The 17,047-nt window shown below is 35.9% G+C and overlaps 1 long non-coding RNA gene across 3 annotated transcripts; it reads left to right on the top strand.

Moving 5' to 3' along the window:
• Positions 1–5,570: 5,570 nt before the first annotated feature.
• On the top strand, positions 5,571–16,979 carry LOC112190285. 3 transcript variants are annotated; one of them, XR_005807475.1, is made up of 12 exons: positions 5,571–5,671; positions 6,327–6,426; positions 7,152–7,361; positions 8,032–8,089; positions 8,544–8,790; positions 8,896–8,959; positions 9,038–9,193; positions 12,372–12,498; positions 14,785–14,847; positions 15,500–15,663; positions 15,828–15,927; positions 16,656–16,979. It is a non-coding gene; the product is annotated as an uncharacterized LOC112190285 (long non-coding RNA). The 3 variants fall into 3 exon arrangements; XR_005807474.1 differs by having other exon boundaries at positions 8,544–8,768; positions 15,828–16,979; XR_002932336.2 differs by having other exon boundaries at positions 15,828–16,979.
• Positions 16,980–17,047: the final 68 nt, after the last annotated feature.

Here is a 17,047-nt window from a genome sequence, read left to right as displayed (position 1 = left end):
TTTAGATATGACTAGCACATCCAAACAAAGTCTCTGGAATATTAATTTTATGAAAGGCACAAGGGATATGAGGTTACTACCTGAAACACCACAGTCAATGTTGGAAGATCCATCCGCTGGGTCAAAAACAACAATATACCAGGAAAACGAAATTCATATTACTGCTCAAGTGAATTAGCGACATAGGTAGTCCACTCATTTTTATTTGATTAGCCACTAATGATATATAAAAAGTAAAAGACATAAAAAGATGCATCAGTTGACAAAGGACATCCAATGGTCAAGATCGGGAGTTGTAGGTACCATTCGGTAAATACCAGTCAAAAGAAGAATTAATTAAAAAAAAACACCTTTACATTCTTCTGTAAACGATTGGAAATGATATTAGTGCACTTACCATATACAAGTTTTCATTTAAAGGCATTCAACTAGTTATTTAAAAAAATAAAATAAGATGAGAATGCTAGAATAAATCTTAAAGACTACTACATTTTATATATATATGTGAATAAAAATGCAAAATTGAAAATTGTGCTCAATTTCACATGTGGCAATCCCATCAAAAATCTCTTCTTTTGTTAGGGAAAGAATCAGCACGAATCGAATTTTTCGAGGAACATATCGAAAGAGAATTGATTAGACAATGTGCGGTCGGTAAATAAGAACTGAAGTACGGAATGCCAACTCCGTACTTAACCAACACAATGTGGATTCCACATATCAATGAGATAGTTGCCTCTAAAGCTCTTGGACGCCACAGACAGTCAGACACACACCACACAATAATATGCACCTTTTTTGACTGAGGTTTCGGTGTATTTCTGTAGTTTTAAAAGTCTTACTGCATTCATGTCTTTTGGGATCTATTCGTGATGATGGAAAAATTTTGCTGAATTTTGGTTGTGCCCTAAGTTGTTACCTTTTTGGGAGGGAAAGAAGGGTGGTAGACATCCCTACAGTGTCCTGCAGCAAACAACATGCTGTTATACAATTCCGGTACGTACTTAATATAATTTGCCATTTTATTTTACTTTTGCTATTTATGTTCTGAGTCAGTACTTAATATAATTTTCCCATCCTGCCAGCTGGCACGTAGAAAAGGAGCAACCTGATGGTACATTGTCAAAGGAAGTAAAGTAAGAACTGTAAGATAAAGATAATTTGTTGTTAATTCCATTATTAATTGAGGACTTCATTTCCTGAATGCCATCAATTCTGTTCTGTTGTCTGTAGATGCAAGTACATGGAATTTTCAATACCAAAACTACCAATTTCAGTCAGAGAATAAAGTTCCCAAATCGACCAAGCAGTACTGCAAGGAGATGCGAGAGCATAAAGAAAAGGGAAATGCCTAACTTGTGGAGGCCCGGCCGGCCTCCATTTAATTTGGCCGCATGTTTCTGCATATTTGCAAAGAACCATACCAAACCAGAAAAAGCATAGATTAATTATGCAGATAACTAAAGCAGTACTTGGGTGTGTAGTTGTTGTGGGGTGCAAGCTAGCTACATGCAACCCAATTAATCTTAGTTTTAAAGATGAAAGATGGCATCTAACTTCTAGCATAAGAGGATTAAGAGCTAAGATTTTATTCACTACCAAATTTAAATGATGCAGATGTGCATTGTAATATTTTCCTTTTTCTTTTTCTTTTTGCCTTCAACTTTTCATCTCTTAGCCTTTTTTAGGACACACATGCAGCACATCACTACTCTCATTTAGTGCTCTGCTTGATTGGTAGGGAGGGGTCAAAGAGATGAAGGTGCCATTGGTGATTGGACCACCCTTATTGTTTGTTCAGTGTATTCTTATTTAAGAGTCTAATGACTTGCTATATTCTATTACTTAGATCATTGTTAGTTCTGTGTGTGCTTGAATTCTGGGGTAAATAATTTTAGATCATATAGACCGCACATCCCAGAAAAACTTTGATATCGATTAGCTGTACTCATCAATACACAAAGAACCTCCAATAGTGTAAAGCTATAAGTCTGCATCTTTGACATAACCCATATTGCCGAAGTGTTAAAAAAGTGAAAGGAGGCATGTTGAGGAATTAGTATATTAGGCTATAGCTACATGCATGCTTGCATGTTACAAATAATAAGAAAAAATGGATTGATGTGATTAGATATAACTGCACTGACTGCTCAAATAAAACTGAGGTTAAGCTAATCTGTCGGGGTAGTTATTGTGAATTAAGATCATTAAGACAGAAGTCACTAGAACACAGAATTCAGCCCCAAATTACCACCATGTTGATCCATCCCTTGGGGTTTCCAGTACAATATCCCGAAGATAATGTCAGATGAGTTCATGACCTTCTCAATGCATAAGGTATTGATCACATTAATATGAATACAATTATACATAATACTAACTCATCAAATTACAGAATGAACGGAAGAAAAAGTTAAAGATGATATTAGTGGTTACATCATAAAGTCATCTACATCGTTTATAGATTAATAACCACTCCATCTTCCCTAATCCGGACCTAGCTAGTAGCCCTAAAATATAGAAAGTAAAAATGTAAAATTTCTAAAGCATAGAGTTCATTTGTTTGAGGGGAAAAGAACATAAAATAAATGTATCTTTTAATTAGGTTTTTCACAAACACATAACCCTAGAGCGTAAGCCATTAGCATTATACTAAAGTGATATCAAACTGTGGAATCATTAAGTAAATGATCTAAGCACCAAAGATTACAGTCTAAAAGCATTGCTAAAGCCCTTTATATGCAGTACCTATTCCTACTAGACAACGTCATGAACACTTCTTCACATGAAGCAGCAACAAAAGGAGATTGAAGTGGGGATCGAATTAGAAAGTAAAGTTGTATTTTTCCCAGCTCGTCATGCTCAACATCCTTTCAAAAGTAAAGATGAGATGCATACTTTTGCATCATACACTAGCTAGGGTAGAATAAAATGCTTCTACAAATTAACGCAATCAAAAGTAAAGTTGAGATGAGTAATGAGCAATTAGGGAATTCTTTCTCTTAGACGTCATGAGTGAACATGTCTTTAACATGTCTACCTACCTTGCACGCAAAATTGAAAGTTACAATTTTAATTAAAAAAAAAAAATAGAAAGTAACAATCTTTTAGATACAAGTGGAATTTTACCTGACTACAGCTTTCAGAAATCAGAACCACTCCGTTTGATTCGAAGCATCAAACGAAAAGTAACTTTATTTCCGTGTACCTCAAACTCAGTAAGCCACACTCATACCGGACAAAAACTGTTTTGCTTGGTACCTAAATTCACTTCTTCTTTTTTATTTTAGGGTAAAGCAAGAGTATTCTATTGACATAAAGTCATACGATCATGTCAAGTTTGAGAGATCCAAAGAGCCTCTCAAATATATATCACCATACTCAATTATTCAACGATTAAAATAAATAAAAAGCTACTCCTACACTGTCATAAATCAAAGCAAATGACTTGACAAGTATTGATGCCTCAGACCCTCATGGTTTACATTTCCACACATCAAAACAACAACACAAATGACCTACGGCAGTATAAGACTAAATCTCCTAACCCACTTGGGAAAGGGACTTCTTCTCCAAACCTTGTACATTCTGAGACACAGAACCTCACTCCAACGAGCTAGTCATCATGGAATCCGAATGAGCTAACCTTGGAGCTGACTGCGAAGGCTTTGGATTGTTTCTCCGCCCATTGCGTCTGCCCTTTTTCTTCAACACCTTCTCAGCAAAAGTAATAGTGACCTCAAACAAGCCTTCAAAGGTCATCTCCAACCCTAAATTCTCAACCTGCAGAACTGTAGGCACAAGCGCCAAGCTGTGCTTAGGGGTGTGTTATTATTGGTTCTCTTTCCCTATAAATAGAAACTCAACCCACTCATTTTCCTGTATCATTTTTCGAGAGTCTCTCTCTACTCTCTCTAAAACTTCATTCGATTATAATTTTTGATTCATAACTCTGATTCACGATATGTGAAAGCTACATCAGTTATGTGAAGGCCATAAGAGTGCTCGTGCATGGATAACCATGTTATGAAGGAAAGATGCAATGTGATAAATTGCTATGAATTGATGTGTATACAATATACTACTTTCTAGTGTGTGTAAAATGACATTACTTTACTGGCAAATGACATTATCTACTAATTGAGCGACTGGTTTTGCTCACCTACCCATCTTAATTTAATTATCTTTTGTAGAGAATTATGAGAGTCGGAAAAGGATTAGACGAGTCCAAAAGGAGGAGCTTATTAACATTCTATTTTGTAACACTCGCACCACAGACTCGACTTTAGGTGCTTAAAATCCACACAATAAATTTAATGAAAATAAAAGTCATTAAATGAATTGGTCAATTCTTGAAGTTTGTAACCAATCAAGCTTAACTGGCACGTGGGTCCTACAAACGTTACATGTAACTCATGCAATACTAAATTTGAATACACTCTAAGAGTGACACAGTGAAATCGAGAAGATCTATTGACTTGTGGAAATGTCAATTTATTGCAAATTGATATTTACTCTTAATGTTTAGCTTAACGGATCAATCAAATTAAAGCGGTTAATCTGAATTCAAATCAAGCATTAAGTGTAAATATCAATATGGATAAAATCTGGATTGATATTGAGTATTAGATAAAGTTATAAACGATCAACATATTCCTCAAACAAATATAGTTATACCAATAGATTAAATCTGATTAATTTAATTACATACCTAATTAATATTTTGTCATCAATGCATTCTAAATTGAGGGAGACGCCGACACTCCAAATACTACCTCTTCTCAAGTCAAGAGAAGACACAACAAACAGATAGAAGAATTACAGAGCGTGAGGATAGGGAGAGAGAGAGTCGTGGTATTTTCTTAGCATATTCTTTCAATGTTTATTATTATATAAATTCATTTGTTTAGTAGTCATGTTGACGGCAAAAGTCAAAACTTTCACTTTCCTCTAAAACATTTAGGAAGTCCTAAAAATGACATTTTTCTTTAATCATTTGTTTAGAAAACTTCATTCTTGAAAGTCGTAGAATATGTTAAATTAAGTCTATTGACATGATTGATCATACTGGAGAGTATAAAGATAGATGTGACCAAATTAACAGTTCAGGGACACAAACTATTTTAGGCGTATAGTTCAAGGAGGTAAAATGAGTTTAACCCATTTATATCATATATAATTGGTGATACAGAGGGGACGGATACTCTCAAGTCTGATTGTTTTAGCAACAAAAGAGAACAAATGTATTGGTGGCCATAAATATTGTCGTGGCATGATTACATGCATTTCTATGATGCAATTACATTATAAACATGTGAATTAAGCTAATTCTCGAATCAATTAAAATATAATTACTTAACGGTGAAAATCAGAATTTTAGACAAAAGGACGAAAAGAGCCAACCCCAGTCTGTCTGTGAGTACAGGAACGAAATCCAAAAACATAATGTTGTTCGTTTGGCGGTTGGGATGGTTTGTAGAATTAGAGATATTTCAAAAATAAAAAAAATGACATCATCATTTATTACTAAATTGTGAAATGATGATGTCATGCTTTTTTAAAAACGGAGCCTCACAAAAAAAAAAACAAAAAAAACAAAGAGGCCCTCGCCGGCGATCCATGTCCTGTCATCGAAGCCTTCCTCGGCGATCATAAAGTCAGTGTTGGAGTTGTGAGTCACTCTTTCACTTTCTCTTTTCTTGCTTCTCTCAATTTCCTGATCCGAGAGACGCTCAATTTACTCCGATTATTCCATTCCGATTTCCTTCCCTAGTTCGCAATTTGCTTACTGCGGAGATATTCCGGTTTAGAATTTTTATTTTTCAATGTTACATTAGTTATGTTCATGTCAATTTATATAAACTTGCGTCCATGTTTCAAAAGTTGCATTTCAAGTGTTTTTGAAACTGGTACGAGCCAGGATAGATAATGGAGGTTTCACAAGCCTATCCTGTGTTTGGGATAAACTTCACTTTGTAGAGCATTCTACTATAATTTCTAGGTTACTTTTTCTGTTGGAAAATTTGAAGTCAACAGAATACACGCCACCACAGACAATATTTGTCTTAATGTAACAGTATTCCAACCAACAGATGATTAATATCTCCTGATAAAAACATATAATTGTGTTGGCTGGTCAACTATGGGGTAGTTTAATTATCTCTAGGATTTATTAATGTTTCTACTTGATCTTTTGTGTCCCCAGAATCCCAAGATACATTAGGTTATTCTTTTATTGGAAACAGATACTAGTAAAGCAGGGAGCCTAATTCAGTATGTCTTGATGATCATCTGATGCTTATTTCCTTTTCACCATTCTTCTCCAGGGAATGGCAGATCGCATTATTGGAATGTGAACTGCTCTACGAGAAAACCTTGAGAAATTGGGATCACCGGCCCTTATCTTGGGAGCACATAACAAATCAGGTGTGATTGATATATTGTTTATTCTCTCATAGGTGTTAGAGTTTCTGTGTCTATATATGGCTCATCTTATGTACAATGTTTCTGGTCTTGCAAACAGATTGGCATGTTTTGCTATAGTGGAATGACACCTGAACAGGTTGACTGTTTGACAAATGAGTTTCATATTTTAGTGATTAACACCTATGCAATTTGGCCATGCCACGATTAAGGTTTCTGGTTAATCCTTGGAAAAGTATCATTATAGTTGGGCAGACATAATTAAAACTAATACATCTATACTGGTACAGAAATAGCCATGTATTTGTGTAAGAAACCATATTCGTACAAGAAAATTTATTAAATGTAAAGTGGTACCACAGTCGAATTAACTTGCTGGAACTTCAGTAATGTCCTAAAGAAGTAACATACCAATTACAACCTAGAGAGAACATTAGCTTTAGTTCTGACTATTTAAAGGGACAATTTCATAGCACTAAAACAAGAAGATAAGATAGATATATCATGGGCTTCTTGTTCAAATAAGTGTAGTTGAGATATGTAATGCTAAATGGAATCATTTGTTCTTCTAGATTTTACTTCCTCCAGCATTGTCTTGGTACTTGGTAGACACCTTCAAAGCATATAGTAGAATCTGGAGGTGTACTTATCTTGAATTCTTTTGTCGTCTCATAAGTCTTGATTCAGTGGTAGTGAAATAACCTACTAAAGCAACAATAAATTTGCAGATTGGATCAGTATGCTATAGCAAAATTTTGCCAAAGTTTTGAGATGGTGCCGAAAACTCTTGCTGAAAATGTGGGGCTTAATTCGATGGAGATAATGTCTTACCTATATGCTGAACATGCAGCTGGGAAAACCAAAGTTGGCATTGACTTGGAGGGAAGTGTTTGCAAAGATGTATCAACCTTATAATTTTGGGACCTTCATGTTACTAAGTAAGCTTTTCTCTTAAAAATTCGTTACTGTATCTGAAAGAATTTACTACTATTATAATGATTATATCTGTGCTGCTTGATGGCTCTAAAGAGTATGCATTGTAGATAATATTGTCTAGAATTTGTTTATATTCCTTTTCTAGTCAATATATGCCCTTTTTTGGGGTTGCTTATTTGTTCCTGCTGCTAATTGAATAAAATGTTTTATTTTAGTCTATGATTTGGTGGAGTAGTGCAATACATCTTTGAGCCAAGTCATTTAGTCACCTATACATTTTGGTAGATGTCTATAGCAACATATCCATTTTGAAACCTCTATGTATCTTTTGTTTTCAATAACTGGTCAGTTTCTTGAGGATAATTGAATCACATAGCCAACCATTGTAAAATCACCGAGTTACTAAGGTGGATGGTTTCTCAATTAAGGATTGTCAACATTAGTGGCAATGTGGAAGGATTTGTACTACTTTTGAATGAGTAAAGATTCACTGTGGGAATCGATGAATAGTCACCTTGAAATATCTCAAATCATAGCCATCAGGTCTTACTGTTTATAATCTATTGGTTACTTTTGGGAAGAAAAATACTGAAACCCATCTTATTTCTCCCTTTTTTTATTTTTTTATTTATTTATTTTTTTTCGGTCTGATTCTTGGACTGTTTGTTACAGGTTCTCTGCTCTTAAGTATGCTGCAGATGCTGCCTGCACTGTACTATGAGTAGATCAAGTAAGTAATTAGTAACCATTGGTTAATGCTTTCCTAATTTGGAGACTTTGAACTTTGCTGGAGTCTGTAACTGAATCATTTAGGCCTGAGGGGAACTGAAATACTAACTGCATCTGGTTTGAATTATGTAGTTAAGGGAATAATTAACTTTATTATGTAAGGAAATAAGGAGTAGTGGAAATTCTCTTAACTTTCAGAATGGGAGCAAAAATTTCTTATTAGTTTTAGGAATGTACAATTGATAACAAGGCTTGAAAGGAAATACTATTTTTTATGCTTTGCTAAGTATAAGTTCTGATTTGTTGAAGTAGGGCTTAGCAATTCTGCACGTCTTTTATAAATGATAGAACAGTGATATGGCTTTTAAATATATCCGTTGATAGAAACTTGGTAAGAAAAAAGAAGTTCACCAATTACGTAAAAGAGTTGTTGATTTGGCCCTTTCATTTTTTAGGGGTTACTCTACTGCCATGGACAGGTGTTGGCAACCTGTGGCCCCGGGTGGTGTTGATTAACCTCTGTGTTTGCTCTGGAGGACAGCTGCTTCTTTGAGAAAGAGTGAGAGAGGGAGAGGATGAAAGGGAATCGGTTCTAGAAGCAGGTCTGGGTCAGCTGAGACTGTGAGAGCGAAGAAATTTTGGAGCTTTTGAAATATGACGGAGGAGGAATGCAGTTGGAGGTCAGCTTTTCAACTCATGCCTGTAATCGACCAACTTTCTTATTCAATTTCAATTCCATTGTTCGTCAAAACTTAGTTTTTGATTTAGAATTGTCTTTTAATTTGTTTAATCTCGATTTTCATGTAGATAGGGCTGATGTAGAGGATCAACCTCCTGCGATTCCATTCTTCTTTCGTCAGCTGTTGTCAAGGTGAAGCCCTTATGCACTTTATGAAATTGACATGGGGCACTGTTGAATGAATTGGATGACTAATATATGTTCCCTCAGTGAAGTATGGAGTAAATGATATGGTTACCTGATTTCACATACCGGTCCATTTGATTTGTTGTTTTGCGGGGACCTTTGGCCTTTTATAAGGGTTTCATCCCAAATTTTGGACGCCTAGGATCTTGGAATGTGATCATGTTTCTAACCTGTGAGCAGGTACATGTTTCAAAATCTTCCCTTTCTATATCTCTTTCAGCCTTTTGTGTTTTCTGGTCTGTGCCCTGGTTTTCTAATTTCACATCAGTAGCATTCCGAACTGCAGCTTAGAAATTATGAATTCAATGTTGGGAAATTAATCCCCTGTCACGCAAGTACTACTAGTAGAGATGGAAATAAGAAATAAGCAAGCCAAGAAGACAACAAGTTTTAACGAGGTTCGGCCAAAATCCATGCCTACGTCCTCAGAGAGTTTTCATCTTCACTATGAGAGAATCACACAAGTACAAGATACACCACTCAAGTTTATACACAACTAGAGCACTCAAGTTTATACCCAGCTCAAGCCTTGTATCCAATCGGATACCCCTTGTACACCCTTTCTCAATCCTAGAAGATTACTCTATCCCAAGAGCTATACACGCCCTTGAACACACTCCCCCTATCTTCTACATCTTGAAGACCCTTGGAGTTGCTACTGAAACTCTCTTTTTGTTTCAGCTCTCTCTCTCTCTGGAGTTTGGGCTATCTGCCCTCTCTCATCTTTTGCTGTTGCCGATATGGGGATATATATAGGCAGTGCACTTCATGCACATACCATGCAGTGAGTAGAAGCAAAGTCATAGGTGTGAACACATGAAAAGCAAAGCCATGCTTTTCCCTTTCTCACGTTCCATGTTTCCATGCATGTCTCCTTCTTTTTCTTTCCCTTGCATGCTTTCTCCTTTCACCTTTCCTTTTTGCTTTCACTTTCTGCTATTTTTCCTTTTGCATGTTTTCTGCAACTTTCTTTGTCTCCCACATGCTTTCTTCTTTATCCTGGAGACAACTCCGTTCTTTTAAGGAGGGACTTACCTAACAATCTCCCCCTCCCGACTTAAATGGAGAGCTCAGCAACACTACTTCAATCTTTGAAGTCATCTCAATCTGAGACACAGCTTGTTATACCCACAAGCATTCCATTGGCCTTCTAGTTGCGTAATTACACATAATCAGAGTCAATTGCTTTTGGTCCTAGCTCCCCCTGATTCAATCGGCCAATACCATGTGTAACTACCCCGAGACAACGATCACCTGTTGGCTCTGAAGAGGAACCTTGACTTGACCTCTTCCCTAGCAGGATTTACCTTCTCACCATCATCTGGACTCGGAAACTTGTCAACGACGTCTCTGCTGTACCCGCAAACGAGACTCGCCTATGCGCACTCATGTTTCCCATTATCCATCAAGGTCTGACATACCAGATGATACCTACCACACTGTTCTCCCTGTATGAGGACCGTACCGCCATGTGTGATTTTCATAACTCCCCCTGCTGACGAAACCCTGCAGCCTTTGGAGTCTAACTGGCTCAAGGATATTAAATTTCTCTGTAACTTTGGGACATCGTCACACCACCCAAAGTACGCCAATCCCAAATCTAATATCCAGTCAAAGAACATGTGTCACCTATGGAGATTGTGAGAGCATCTCCATATGAAAATCGGTTTCTGCTACAGCAATGCAATCCAAGCCTTTCGCTTCATATGACCCTAGTTACGACACTTGTAGCATCCCTGCCTCTGGATTTAGACCTGCTATGATCACTAAATCCCCGACAGTTTTCCTTGCATTATCCGCTGTCTTCTCCGGTTTCACATCCTTCCCCTTCAACACTTTACTAAGCCCTGTTGAACTATGATGTCTTTCACTCTCCTTTGCCATAGAGTGAAATTTCCTTTTTCCATCAAACTGCTCCACCTCAAACTATGAGGCAATACCTGAAGTCATGATGAGCAACCACGATCAACATGCAAACCTTCGACGAACGAAAACCATGAACGACGAACAAGCACGATCGCTGACACCACGAGCCACCTTAGTGAGATATACGCTCTCACCAACCATCATTCCCTTGAGTCATATCTTGGTCTCTTGCAACTCCACATTTAATTAGGATTTTTGAGTCTGGCTCGCACCACCTAGCCTCCGAGTCACTCCACCTATCAACTACCTTTGATTAGGACTTTCTTGAGTTTTTGACCCGCTCCACGTTGCTAGGAATTTTCCTCGAGCTGGCTCCACCTAATGCACTTTTGAGTTAACACCTTAACCATTTAATTGACTCCACCTTGAATGATGAGGTGCTAGAACTTGCCATGACAAACAACCTCACCAGCCATCATCCCCTTGAGTCATATCATGATCCCTTGCAGCTCCACTTTTGAATAGGATTTTCCTGAGTCCACCTTGCTCCCCTTAGCTCGCGAATCACTCCACCTATCGATACACCATCGATGAGGATTTCTTTGAGTCTCCGACCCGCTCTTCTTGCTAAGAACTTTTCCGAGCTGACTCCACCTATTGCACCTTCGGGCTGCCACCTTGACCATTTGCTTGACTACACCATGGATGCATGACTTGTCCCAGCCAAACCATCGGCTCTGATACCACTGTTGGGAAATTAATCCCCTGTCACGCAAGTACTACTAGTAGAGATGGAAATAAGAAATAAGCAAGCCAAGAAGACAACAAGTTTTAACGAGGTTCGGCCAAAATCCATGCCTACGTCCTCAGAGAGTTTTCATCTTCACTATGAGAGAATCACACAAGTACAAGATACACCACTCAAGTTTATACACAACTAGAGCACTCAAGTTTATACCCAGCTCAAGCCTTGTATCCAATCGGATACCCCTTGTACACCCTTTCTCAATCCTAGAAGATTACTCTATCCCAAGAGCTATACACGCCCTTGAACACACTCCCCCTATCTTCTACATCTTGAAGACCCTTGGAGTTGCTACTGAAACTCTCTTTTTGTTTCAGCTCTCTCTCTCTCTGGAGTTTGGGCTATCTGCCCTCTCTCATCTTTTGCTGTTGCCGATATGGGGATATATATAGGCAGTGCACTTCATGCACATACCATGCAGTGAGTAGAAGCAAAGTCATAGGTGTGAACACATGAAAAGCAAAGCCATGCTTTTCCCTTTCTCACGTTCCATGTTTCCATGCATGTCTCCTTCTTTTTCTTTCCCTTGCATGCTTTCTCCTTTCACCTTTCCTTTTTGCTTTCACTTTCTGCTATTTTTCCTTTTGCATGTTTTCTGCAACTTTCTTTGTCTCCCACATGCTTTCTTCTTTATCCTGGAGACAACTCCCTTCTTTTAAGGAGGGACTTACCTAACATTCAACGCAGGGATTGACTTCTTGGAATTTAAACCTTAAGAGGTTGCGGCAGCAGCGGCCTGGGAGGAGGAAGCAAAGCATTATATCACACTGAGAATGCAATCTCTGTGCTCATCCAACATGTAGACTTAGAAAAGGTGCATAAGTCATTAATGACTTTTGCTTTCGCTCTTATCATTTTGGTGTTGATTACAGATTTACACAATCACATACAAACATCAAACATGATTACTGCAGACATTGATTTTGTTTTTGGTTTTTAATTTGTGAGGCAACCCCTTTGTGTTTTGAATTGAGGGAAATTTAGTCTGCAATCATCCACTTTTCAGTTTCAGGGCATGCATCAACTGTCCTGATCATTTGCATATATATATATATATATATATATATATATATAGTTCACCAGGTACACTTGCAGATTGAGTTTTGAATCAAAAAATTGATTTTGAATTTTGATTTCTGCTGTTTCTGTGTTTGTGCAAGTTTGTAAGGATTAATTTCAATTTACCCCCCTGAGGTTTGGGGGTGTCATCATTTCACCCCATCTACTTTCAATTTTGAATTTTTACCCCCTAAACTTTCCAATTTCAATCAACCGTGTCCAATTTCTCTTATTCCGTCCAAAGTCAATGTTAACTTTGACTTTTGAGGGGTAAAATGGTCTTTTCAAGATAAAAAATATATAAAAAAATAAAAAAATAAAAAAATATATTTGTTTTCATTTTTTTTCTGTTTTTTTTTTTTTTTTTTTTTTTTTCTATTTCTTCATTTTTTTTGTCTTCAACCTATACACCAAAAGCTATAATAGGTTTATAAAAACAAAAAAATATTCTAGGTGGTTGAAAGCCGCTTGCTGGTCTACGATATTTGTGATATATCTTCGATAAAGTGAAGAATTTTAGGATATATCCTCAATAAAGTGAAGAAATATCTGTAAAAAATAATTTTACACTTTATCTAGAAATAAATATCTGTAAAATAATTTTACACACTCGCTGGTCTACGATATTTGTGATATATCTCTGATAAAGTGAAGAATTTTAGGATTCCCTAATAAAGTGAAGAAATATCTGTAAAAAATTATTTTACACTTTATCTGTAAATAAATATCAGTATATTCCCAATAAAGTGAAGAAATATATGTGTAAAATCATTTTTGGTCTACAATATTTGTGATATATCTCCAATAAAGTGAAAAAATTTAGGATATATCCCCAAAAAAGTGAACCAATATCTGTAAAAATGATTTTACAATTTATCTGTAAATATATGTATATCCCCAATAAAGTGAAGAAATATCTATGTAAAATCATTTTTTACAGATATTTATTTACAGATAGTGTAAAATTATTTTTTACAGATATTTCTTCACTTTATCAGAGATATATCACAAATATCGTAGACCAGCGAGTGTGTAAAATCATTTTTTACAGATATTTATTTCTAGATAAAGTGTAAAATTATTTTTTACAGATATTTCTTCACTTTATTGGGGATATATCCTAAAATTCTTCACTTTATCGGAGATATATCACAAATATCGTAGACCAGCAAGCGGCTTTCAACCACCTAGAGTATTTTTTTTTGTTTTTATAAACCTATTATAACTTTTGGTGTATAGGTTGAAGACAAAAAAAAAATGAAGAAATAGAAAGAAAAAAAAACGAAGAAACAGAAGAAAAAAAAAACAGAAAAAAAAATTATTTTTTTATTGTTTTATATATTTTTTTATCTTGAAAAGACCATTTTACCCCTCAAAAGTCAAAGTTAACGTTGATTTTGGACGGAATAGGAGAAATTGGACACGGTTGATTGAAATTGGAAAGTTTAGGGGGTAAAAATTCAAAATTAAAAGTAGAGGGGGTGAAATGATTATACCCCCAAACCTCAGGGGGGTAAACTGAAATTAATCCAATTTGTAATCACGAAGTAATATGCGCATATTACTTTTTAGGGACATTACTAAAAGTTTGTGTTGCAAAGGAGAGCAAATTCGTGCTCTGTAGCCTCTGCTTGATATAATGTTGTTTCCCTTGATATTTAGAAAAACCAATCTGGATGAACAATGACAGAGCACAATAAATCTGTTTGGCAACTTTTATTGAAATCGTATTGACTCACTGCGCACATGTGGAGTTCTTAGAAATACATAATTTCTGTAGAAATACCTTTATTACTGATCTGTTATTGTTTATTTTATGTATTCTTTTGCTCATGTTCTGAGAGACCTGTTTATCAATGAACTTATGACATCCTTGGCTTTTGTTGTTTTCCTATCTAAAAGAGGCTTTTAGGTTCTTCGACAGCAATCAAGTCAATTTAATATATACAAATGTGATTTCATCTGAGAAGCAATCTTCTATGTGTATATTGATTTTGTGAAATCAATTCATAAATTTAAGTTGTTTCTGTTTTATTTATAGGTTGAAGGTATGAGATTGATAATCCATAACTTGGGAAGGTTCTTCTCACACAGGGACGTTAAGGTGAGACTCTGTAAATTTGCTGATCCATTCTATTCTTGGCATCTTTGTTAATACTTCGGTTTATCTTTGTTCCTCTCACAGGTTAATATCTGCCTTCTAAACTTTCATTAGAAATTTTAAGTTCTCCAGAACATAAATTTAGATAATTTTGTATCCACTTAATAAATATGATTCTGTTGCATTAATCTTTTAGCTAATTCACACTCCTCCTGCACCTTTTCACTGAATATATTGAATTCACTTTCAGTATCAGTATCTTGCATTCCCTATTTTTCTTCACCATGACTTTGGTTTCTGTTTTGGTAGTAGTGCTCGACTTTGAGTTCCTTCTACTTTGGGTAATATATGTAAAGAATTATCCTATTGTATTCAGCAAATCGTTTCCTGCTAACAAGAATAAGTTCTTGGTTTGTTACATAATTGAATGCGTTTACTAGTTGATCCCAAAATACATTTGATATTGTGAATCCATATAACTTTCTTATGGAAACAATTACTCGAGTTTGAAGTATTATTCATGGTGATGTTTCATATCATTTCAATGATAAGTCTGGATGATTTCTAATTTTCTCCAACTTCATGCATGCTTTCATGGATAAATTAGTCATTATTATTTTACTCAAAACTTATGATTTATTTTTTTGTTGCATAGTTTGCTCAGTCTAAAAGAGCCTGCTGTTTTGTTGCATTGTCGCAAAGATGAACTGCATCAGGTGGAGTCTGTTCTGTAAGCAGCAGCACAGGAATATGCGGAGAAAAGAGAATTTTGTACCAAGTTGCGGGCCTTCTAGCTGCAATTATAATAGAATTAGGACTGTATGAGTTGCAACTTCTGTTTGTTTCCAATTATTTTTGAAGCAGCTTGCATTTAGGCCTGGATTTGATTTGGATTGCTAATATCTAGCTTCTCAAACAATTCCTGTTCTGATTGAAAGAACATAAATGATAGAACTCGCTGATGGTTATTTCTGATTTTTCAGTTCTGGAGGTGTAGTCTTGGCTTCTCAAGATGGAAAGATTGTGTGTGAGAACACTCTAGATGCACCGTTGGATATTGTATTCCTTAAAAAACTAACTCAGGTATTCCTCTTGCAAATATGATTGCAATCTTAACATTTCATCTTTTGCCCATATTGGGCTCTCATTTTTTTCTCTTTTTTGTAATTATGTGCTTATACTACTGCTTCTTTCCAATCAAGCATAATACAAGAGAAGCTATAGTTTTTATCCCCTGAAACGGAAGCTCAAAGAGCTCACCCTGTACATTAATAGGCTTCAAAGATCGTTCTATTTCTTTGCATCCAGTAATCCAGATCACCAAAATTACAGCCAATCACACTGCAACTCCGAAGCACTTTGGCCTCCTTCCTTTGCCAAAACCAAAGAGGTTTTGTCAAAACAGGGAAGGATTCCCTTCTTGCCCCAGCCTCCCTATACAACACCCATTTCTGATGCTTTCATCGTTAAAACTAAGACCATAGTTCCTAAGCTCACTTAAAAAGTACACTTTCTATTATGGACCCTTATTAATATGGTTATTCTTGGAAAGGCTTGATTCATAGGCTGGTTCCCAACTCAGAAATTTCCCTAAAATGGTATGCAGACTACATTCATGATATTCCATCTGTCTGAAATTATAAGTAGGAGCGAGTATTGTTTAATTGTTACTGTGACGGCCAAAGGACTTTGATTGGACATCTGATGATGCATTGAACTTATTTTGTTTCTTAATTGTTATTTTTTTCTTTGTAGTGTATAATTGTTACTAACCAACATTTTGTCTATTCCTCAATGCTTCAAAATGCGAGTGAACACAAGGATAGCAAAGGCACTACAAAATTGCATCAAGTGCATGCCAAGCAAGATTGAAAACTGAATGACCATCTTTAGAACAGTGTGGGTAGAAGATCAATGAAGCCAGGCAGATTTTTTTTGCTTTCTACATGGCAATGATTTGTGGTACACAATAACTATTTTTTATAAGACAATGGCTTATATGAAGTGATTTGTAATGAAATGAAATCAACCCATTTTTGATAATATAAATGGTTTATACAAAGGCCGCGTACAAAGTGCAACTCCTAGAACTAGATTCATACAATGTTAACTAATTTCTAAACAATTTTGTTTAACTTTATGATGCACGTTTTTCTTTTCATTTAAACACATCTTGATTTTATTTATCAACCAAAAACTTAAA

Source organism: Rosa chinensis, chromosome 2, assembly GCF_002994745.2.
Source record: "Rosa chinensis cultivar Old Blush chromosome 2, RchiOBHm-V2, whole genome shotgun sequence".
Lineage (NCBI taxonomy): Eukaryota > Viridiplantae > Streptophyta > Magnoliopsida > Rosales > Rosaceae > Rosa > Rosa chinensis.
The sequence above is the reverse complement of the archived record's forward strand: the minus strand, read 5'-3'. Positions and strand labels throughout refer to the sequence as shown.